At 35.3% G+C, this 6,749-nt stretch overlaps 1 protein-coding gene across 1 annotated transcript in view; it reads left to right on the plus strand.

The window, feature by feature from the left end:
- FBXO8 (F-box protein 8) overlaps positions 1-6,749 on the plus strand; it is a 39,742-nt gene that overhangs the window by 484 nt on the left and 32,509 nt on the right. The window lies entirely within an intron of this gene.

Genomic DNA, 6,749 nt, shown 5'->3' on the forward strand with positions numbered 1-6,749 from the left:
GTTCCTGGGTCACTGGGGACCCCTACCTAGGTCAGCTTGGGACCCCAGGTAGGACCCGGCTTCACTCTGAAATAAAGCCGGGAAACAGCAGAGGTTACGCTCTTCTAGCCCAGGTGTTGCTTTTCAAGTAGAATGTGTTTTTGGTGCATAGGCAGAGTTTTTGGCTCTTAACATACTTTTTACAGTAACATGAATGCAAACACATCCAGTTAAGGTCACGATGGATTGCCAGTTGCTTCAGCTGTTAAACTTTGGTTATAAACTCGGCACATTCTTAACTTGTCTCTTGCTTGTTTCTCTGTGACTAGGCTCTAGTTTCTTATATGGTGGGTGCTTACTTAATTATTATTAAAATTGGGTGAAATCACAAATGGATCCCAATCCTCCGTCGTTTAAGGGTTTTGTTTTATTTTTAGGTTCTGTATGTATTTAGTAATTTAATAATTGAACCTACTTCTTTTAACAAGTGGAGTCTTTATTTTCAAGGATACCAGGTATTTCCATATCAATAGATTATGACCTTTATTACTGCAAAGTGAAGCTAATTTACGTTTTCCATTGCAGCTTTCCATATTTTTTTTTAATGTTGCAGCTGGTGACCATATTTCTGGGATAGGGAGAATTTTTACCCCCTAAGAAAATGGTTCACAAACTTGAGCAGATATCAGAATTGAGAATAAATTTTATTCTCTTTTCAGGTTGAGTAGAAAACTCGTCATTTTTATCCAGTTAACTTGACAGTTTGTCTGAGATACTGTATACAGTATGGCAGCTGACTTTCGCTCAAGTGAGCAATCCAAGAGAGAGCACCCAAGACTCTCTAGTCTTCTATAAGCTAATCTCAGAAGTGGCATCCCATCACCACTGCCATATTCTGTTGATAGGAGTCAATAAATCCAACTCAATCACTGTGGAGAGGATTACACAAGGGCGTGAATCCCAAGACGCAAGGGCCTATGGGACCCATCTTAGAGGCGGCCTAACACAGACACCCTGGCTGATAACTTTTAGGAGTTAATAGATAGAAATAACTGAGCAAAAATATGCCTGATTGCAATGAAATAGACAAACTTATACATGGATTTTCTTTCTTAGAAAGTTGGTTTTTTTTTCCTGGGGGCGGGTCTTTTTTTTCTACTGAATGCGTGAAGAGAGGCTTATTATTTTTCTTGGAAAGCTTTGCTTGAGGAATGACATGTGTGAGAGAAAGGTTTGTGTTTTTAAGGTGTACATGAACAGAGCATATCATAACTGGAGACTGTGTATTCCTGACGCATTGCCATTTTATGTGGTTGAAATGCTTTCAAAATAAACATGAGCAAAGAAGCTTTTAAGGCGGAAAGAAGTTAGGAAAGGCTAGAGGTAAGCCTTTCTAGTGTAGAAAGAATGTGGCAGTCTCTGTGTTGGTATGAGAGCAAACAGCGGTGGGAGAGGTCTGTCTGAGAACAGAAATGTGTTTGTGTGTTTGTTTTTAAGCATTATTAGATGTCAGGTACCACCTTCTTACCTGGGGGCACATCACCAGCACAGCTTTTGTCAGTGAACCAAATGAGCTTATTGGAAATGAAAGGTATGGGCTTCAGGGTTTATTGTGACACTGTTTTGGCCTTGACCCACTGTAAAATTGCCTATGCTTCTTCCAGGTTTGAAAGATGTTGTCATCTTTTATACCTCAGGTGCTTAACGCCAGCCCAACTGTGTCAATCCTCAAATTGTAGATTTGGCTTTTAAATAGGTACTCCCTATCAGGTTAACATAGTTCATTTATAGTAGGTTACAGCCAATTAACTAGTGTAGTTTTGGGCCCTTAGATGTCTGCCAGATTTTAAACAGGTGCTTGCTAAAATAACACAGTTGAAATACCACATTCACAAAATATCTTATGGTAATAACTAGATAAGCTAAACCATGCCTTGTAATTTATTACACTTATTATCAGTTTAATAGGGAATGTTTTGTGTGTTTATTGTGCTTAGAATTGCATAAATTAAAAGATAGTTATTTTCCTTATTTCACAATACAAAAACATGAATTACCAAGAAATTACCTTTTCTTTGATCACAAAGCATTGGAATTAGTCATTCAAATTTATGATTTTATCATTCATTACTTAACCAACTGCTATGTATTGATACAACTCTCTTTTTTTCCTACATTTTGATTCAGATTTGGAAACTGAGGCTAATCCATTGGCTGACCTATGATAATGTGTCAAAATCATTAACATGAAGTCTATGAATTATACATCTAACTCATGTTGTATTTGCATTGAATTATTTTACTTACTATTTTAAAACAACTTTAATGAAATACATCCACTTCTAGAAATTTATGTTGCCCACTTCTTTATTTTTTTCTCGTGGTTTTGTTTTTCTGACATTTATCGACATAGATTCTCCAGTGAGACTTGAATGAGTTTATATTCTATTTAGGGCAAGTGCTTTTGCGATGTAGATAGAGATGAGAAAAGATATTTGCTTTCAAGTTTAGGCTGTTTGGGAGTTTAGCTCTGTGATCAGCAGTTTGTGTATTCTGCAAGAACAGATTGCAGGGGATTTCATAAGCTATTTGAAAGAAGGAACAAGATTTTAGCAAGTGAGCCATGCTTGGAGAGCCCCTTATCTGCTCATCCTGAGCAGTGATTTGTAGAAGTCATGGACATGGGGGGAAAGAGATGGAAAACAGATGCTAAAATACACATACACAGGCACACACACGTCCATCTCCATCACCTCTTCCTTTTATTTTAATTTTTTAGGATTTTCTCATTTTTATAGGATCATAGAATTTCATAGCAAAAAGAGAACTTAGGGATCATCAAGTTCAAAACCCGCTTTTTACCGGTGAGGAAAGTGAGGCTTTGAGTATTGTGCCCTCTACTCACAACCAGTTGAAGGAGCCTGAATCAAGCGCATGTTTTGTGTCAGTCTGTTTTCACTGTTAGATGTTTTCTCATCTCACTTCTGACTTTCCTATTGGCTCCTGTCAATATTTATTTTATGTTAATACCTTGTCGTGTTTGTGTAAAAGCAATTCAGTGAGAATTACAGTTTTTGTTTTGTTTTTCTTTTCCCATTTTTTTTATTATGGTGAAATATACATAACATAAAATTTACCACCTTAGTCATTTTTAAGTGTACAGTTCAGTGGCATTAATAAACACATCGTTTTGTTTTTTAATTCCACAACTCTCATAGGAATGGCCTTGCAGTCAGTGGGCATGGAGTGTGGTGTGCCCCGAGGAGGTCGGTTGGGATGTGCTGCCATGACCACTGCTGATTGCAGTTGGGTTGAGTAAAGAGTGCAGTTAAAGAATCAGTGTAATTAAAAATAATGCCAGTGAGAAATTTAATAAATTTATTTTATTTGAAAGTTAAAACAGACAGTGGAACATCTCTTGCAAAAGAAGCTGAAGAAATAAGTGAAATTAAATAAGCCCCCAATTCTCTGCTTTTTGGTTACATTTTAAATGACATCTTAATGTTTACATTTGTTTAGATGCCATTTGGTAACACTCATTACAGAACCAAATTAAAGAACAGGAAAAAACCTTCAGAAAACAAAGTAATATTGTAAATCTTTTTTGAATTTAAAAAAAAACCTACAAATAGTATGCTTTTTAGTAGCAAAAACTGCCCTTGCAGGACCAGATCTTTAAATTTAATGACTGGGTTTTTTTGTTTGTTTGTTTGTTTTTTTATGTGTTTAATGTACCCTGTGACTTCTTAGTACTTAGCTATTTCCCTTTTCTCCTGAAAAAGACCTCCTTGTGGACTTACCCTTCCTTCATTTCTCTACAGTTGTTGCCTTTCAATGTTAGAAGTGTGGTTTGTTATCAGGTTTCTTTCTTTTCTTTTTTTCCCCTCTACTCAGTCTGTTCTAAACTACTTTGGTGGTCTGCTGTTTTGGAAGTAAATGTTGGGCTGCCAATTTGGTTATAAATGTATAAAATATTTTCTCACAGAATCTCCCACGTTCTTATGCCTTTGAGTAATATCACATGATAACACTTAAAAAGATTTTTAAAACCTAAAGTAACCAAAAATCTAGTTGTTACTTTCTCATTGGAAAAAAATTGAAAATCTCTAAGAAGATATAAATGAGTGAATTTCCTCATCTTTAAGGCAATAGAGTTTGCATGTTAGAGATTACTCTTTTGGTACACATTTTAGATCTTTATCTGAGATAGGAAATTTCTTATTTGTAAACCCCACTATTTAGACACTTAAGAAATATTGAAGAAAACTAACCATTTATCATGAGTTTTTAAAGTAGCTCATTCATGTCACTCATCACAAACCCGTGATTTAACACTACTTGCTCAGGAAGAGACTATGGAATCTCATTTGCTTCAGACAAAAGTGTTTAAAGCAGAATGCTTTCCTGAGACCTCCAGGCTGCTTTGTGTTCTTCCCATCTTCCACTACATGTCATCCATCCATCTAAACGGTGCATAATCCATTCTTTATTACATATATTTGTTTCCACAGCATGTGCTATTTGAATGCTTAGTGCCATAAAATTGCTAAAAGCAGTGGTACAGTGTGTTCTTTTAGAATAGTACTTTATTTGATGTTTAACTTGTTACATAGGGATGTTTTGATTAAAGCTGCTTAATATATTTTAAAGATAATTTTATATTAGATATACCAACAGGTATTAATCAAGTAATCTCTATCATTCTTTTGTGGAAATACTCTAATCTTTTGAAAAGAGAACAAGACATTACAATAACAGAAAAGTATTGTTCTCATAAACGTTAATAATTAACTTGATCGAGTTCTTGGTAATTAATCTAATCTATGCTGCGTCCTAAGTGGAAGTGCCTTTGTGCTATGTTACAATAGATTTGTTTAGACTACCACTGTATTTCTTTTTTAAAAAATGAGAAAAGTACATCCAAAATATGTCAGAAAAATATAGCTGTTTCTCAGATTTTTGCATTAGAAAAAAGGAAATGAGTCAGGGCGTACATACTGCTTTGCCAATTAAAAGATGCTTTTATATATGTTATCTCAGTTAAGGCTCATAGCAATCCTGTAAAATAGATAGGAGTGATTTCCCCTATTTTGTAGGTAACCGAAGATCAGAAACCTCGTTTGAAATATCTAAGGTCAGACAGCATATGGCATAACTGGAACTCCAACTTTAAATTCACTCTCCAAAGTAGCAGTGTCAAGAAAACCTACACATTTCTCTCAAGCACACATCATAGAGCCCACATTCTAAAGTCTCAACATAATAAAGCTAGATATTAATTTTAAAAACCAAAAGGCCTAAATACTTAGATTAAAAAAAGCAGACTTCTAAATTATCTGGTCAATGTGTAAAAAAAGTACTATTATTATTGTCGCTGTTATTTTCATAGAAACAAGGATATCTAAGTAGTAAGGAGATTAAACAACTTACTGATTTTTTAAATATTTTTACCAAATTAGATCATTATTCCCACAAATCAGAAATATTATAAATTGGAATTGAAGCAATCCAAATTAAATCACATTAGTTTATGTACTTTGATTTTTAATGAGTAGTTAAACCAATTTTGTTTAATGTATTTTGCATTTATGCTGGGGTTTTTTTTTTATTAGACCAAGTAACAGGCACACGTCATTCCTTTTACATTTATACCGTTACTCAATTATTGATACTTCCTAGGTAAATAGTCAAAACATTATTATAGATCTGTATCCTTAAGGATTCGTATTCCTTGATTCTGTCTTCTTTTAATCTATACAGTACATTCCACAAAGTCAGAGGTGATTCATAGGTCATAGATTTTTAATAATTAGTTGGATATCCTTAAATCTAAAATAGTTACTGTTTGTCATAGACACTAGACTTGCTGTGTCCTTGGTCACCCTCTTTAGAGTGTTTATTAGAGTCTCTAGTTCTTTGAAGAACTATATTGTGGTATCATTTACATACCGTAATATTCACCCATTTTAAGTGTACAATACTCTGTCCTTTTTTTTTTCCAGTTAATTGTAGATACACATGCAGTTGCAAGAAATATACCAAGAGATCTCTTGTACACTTTGCCTAGTTTCCCTAGGCAGTGACATATTGTATAACCATTATATACTATCACAACCAGGATATTGACATTAATACATTGCACTTGTCTTATTCAGAATTCCCCAGTTTATTTTTGCTCAAATGTGTATCTGTGTGCCTGAGATTCTGTGCAGATTCACATACCCAGCATCACAGTCAAGACTCTGAACCGTTCGAACACCACCGGGATCCCTGGTGCTGCCCTTTTATAACTACACCCACCTCCGTCCTGGGTAATGATGCTGAACGTCTGTCATGTGATTGTGTACCACTTGTATGTCCTCTTTGGTGAAATATCTGTCCATGTCTTATGTTCATTTTTTCTTTTTTAACATCTTTATTGGCGTATCATTGCTTTACAATGGTGTCTTAGTTTCTGCTTTACAACAAAGTGAATCAGCTATATGTACACATATATCCGCATATCTCCTCCCTCTTGTGTCTCCCTCCCACCCCTCTAGGTGGACACAAAGCACAGAGCTGATGTCCCTGTGCTATGCAGCTGCTTCCCACTAGCTATGTATTTTACATTTGGTCGTGTATATAAGTCCATCCACTCTCTTACTTCGTCCCAGCTTACCCTTCCCCCTCCCCATGTCCTCAAGTCCATTCTCTATGTCTGCATCTTTGTTCCTGTCCTGCCCCTAGGTTCTTCAGAACCTTTTTTTTTTTTTTTTAGATTCCTTATACCT

This window comes from Physeter macrocephalus, chromosome 9 (assembly GCF_002837175.3).
Source record: "Physeter macrocephalus isolate SW-GA chromosome 9, ASM283717v5, whole genome shotgun sequence".
Lineage (NCBI taxonomy): Eukaryota > Metazoa > Chordata > Mammalia > Artiodactyla > Physeteridae > Physeter > Physeter macrocephalus.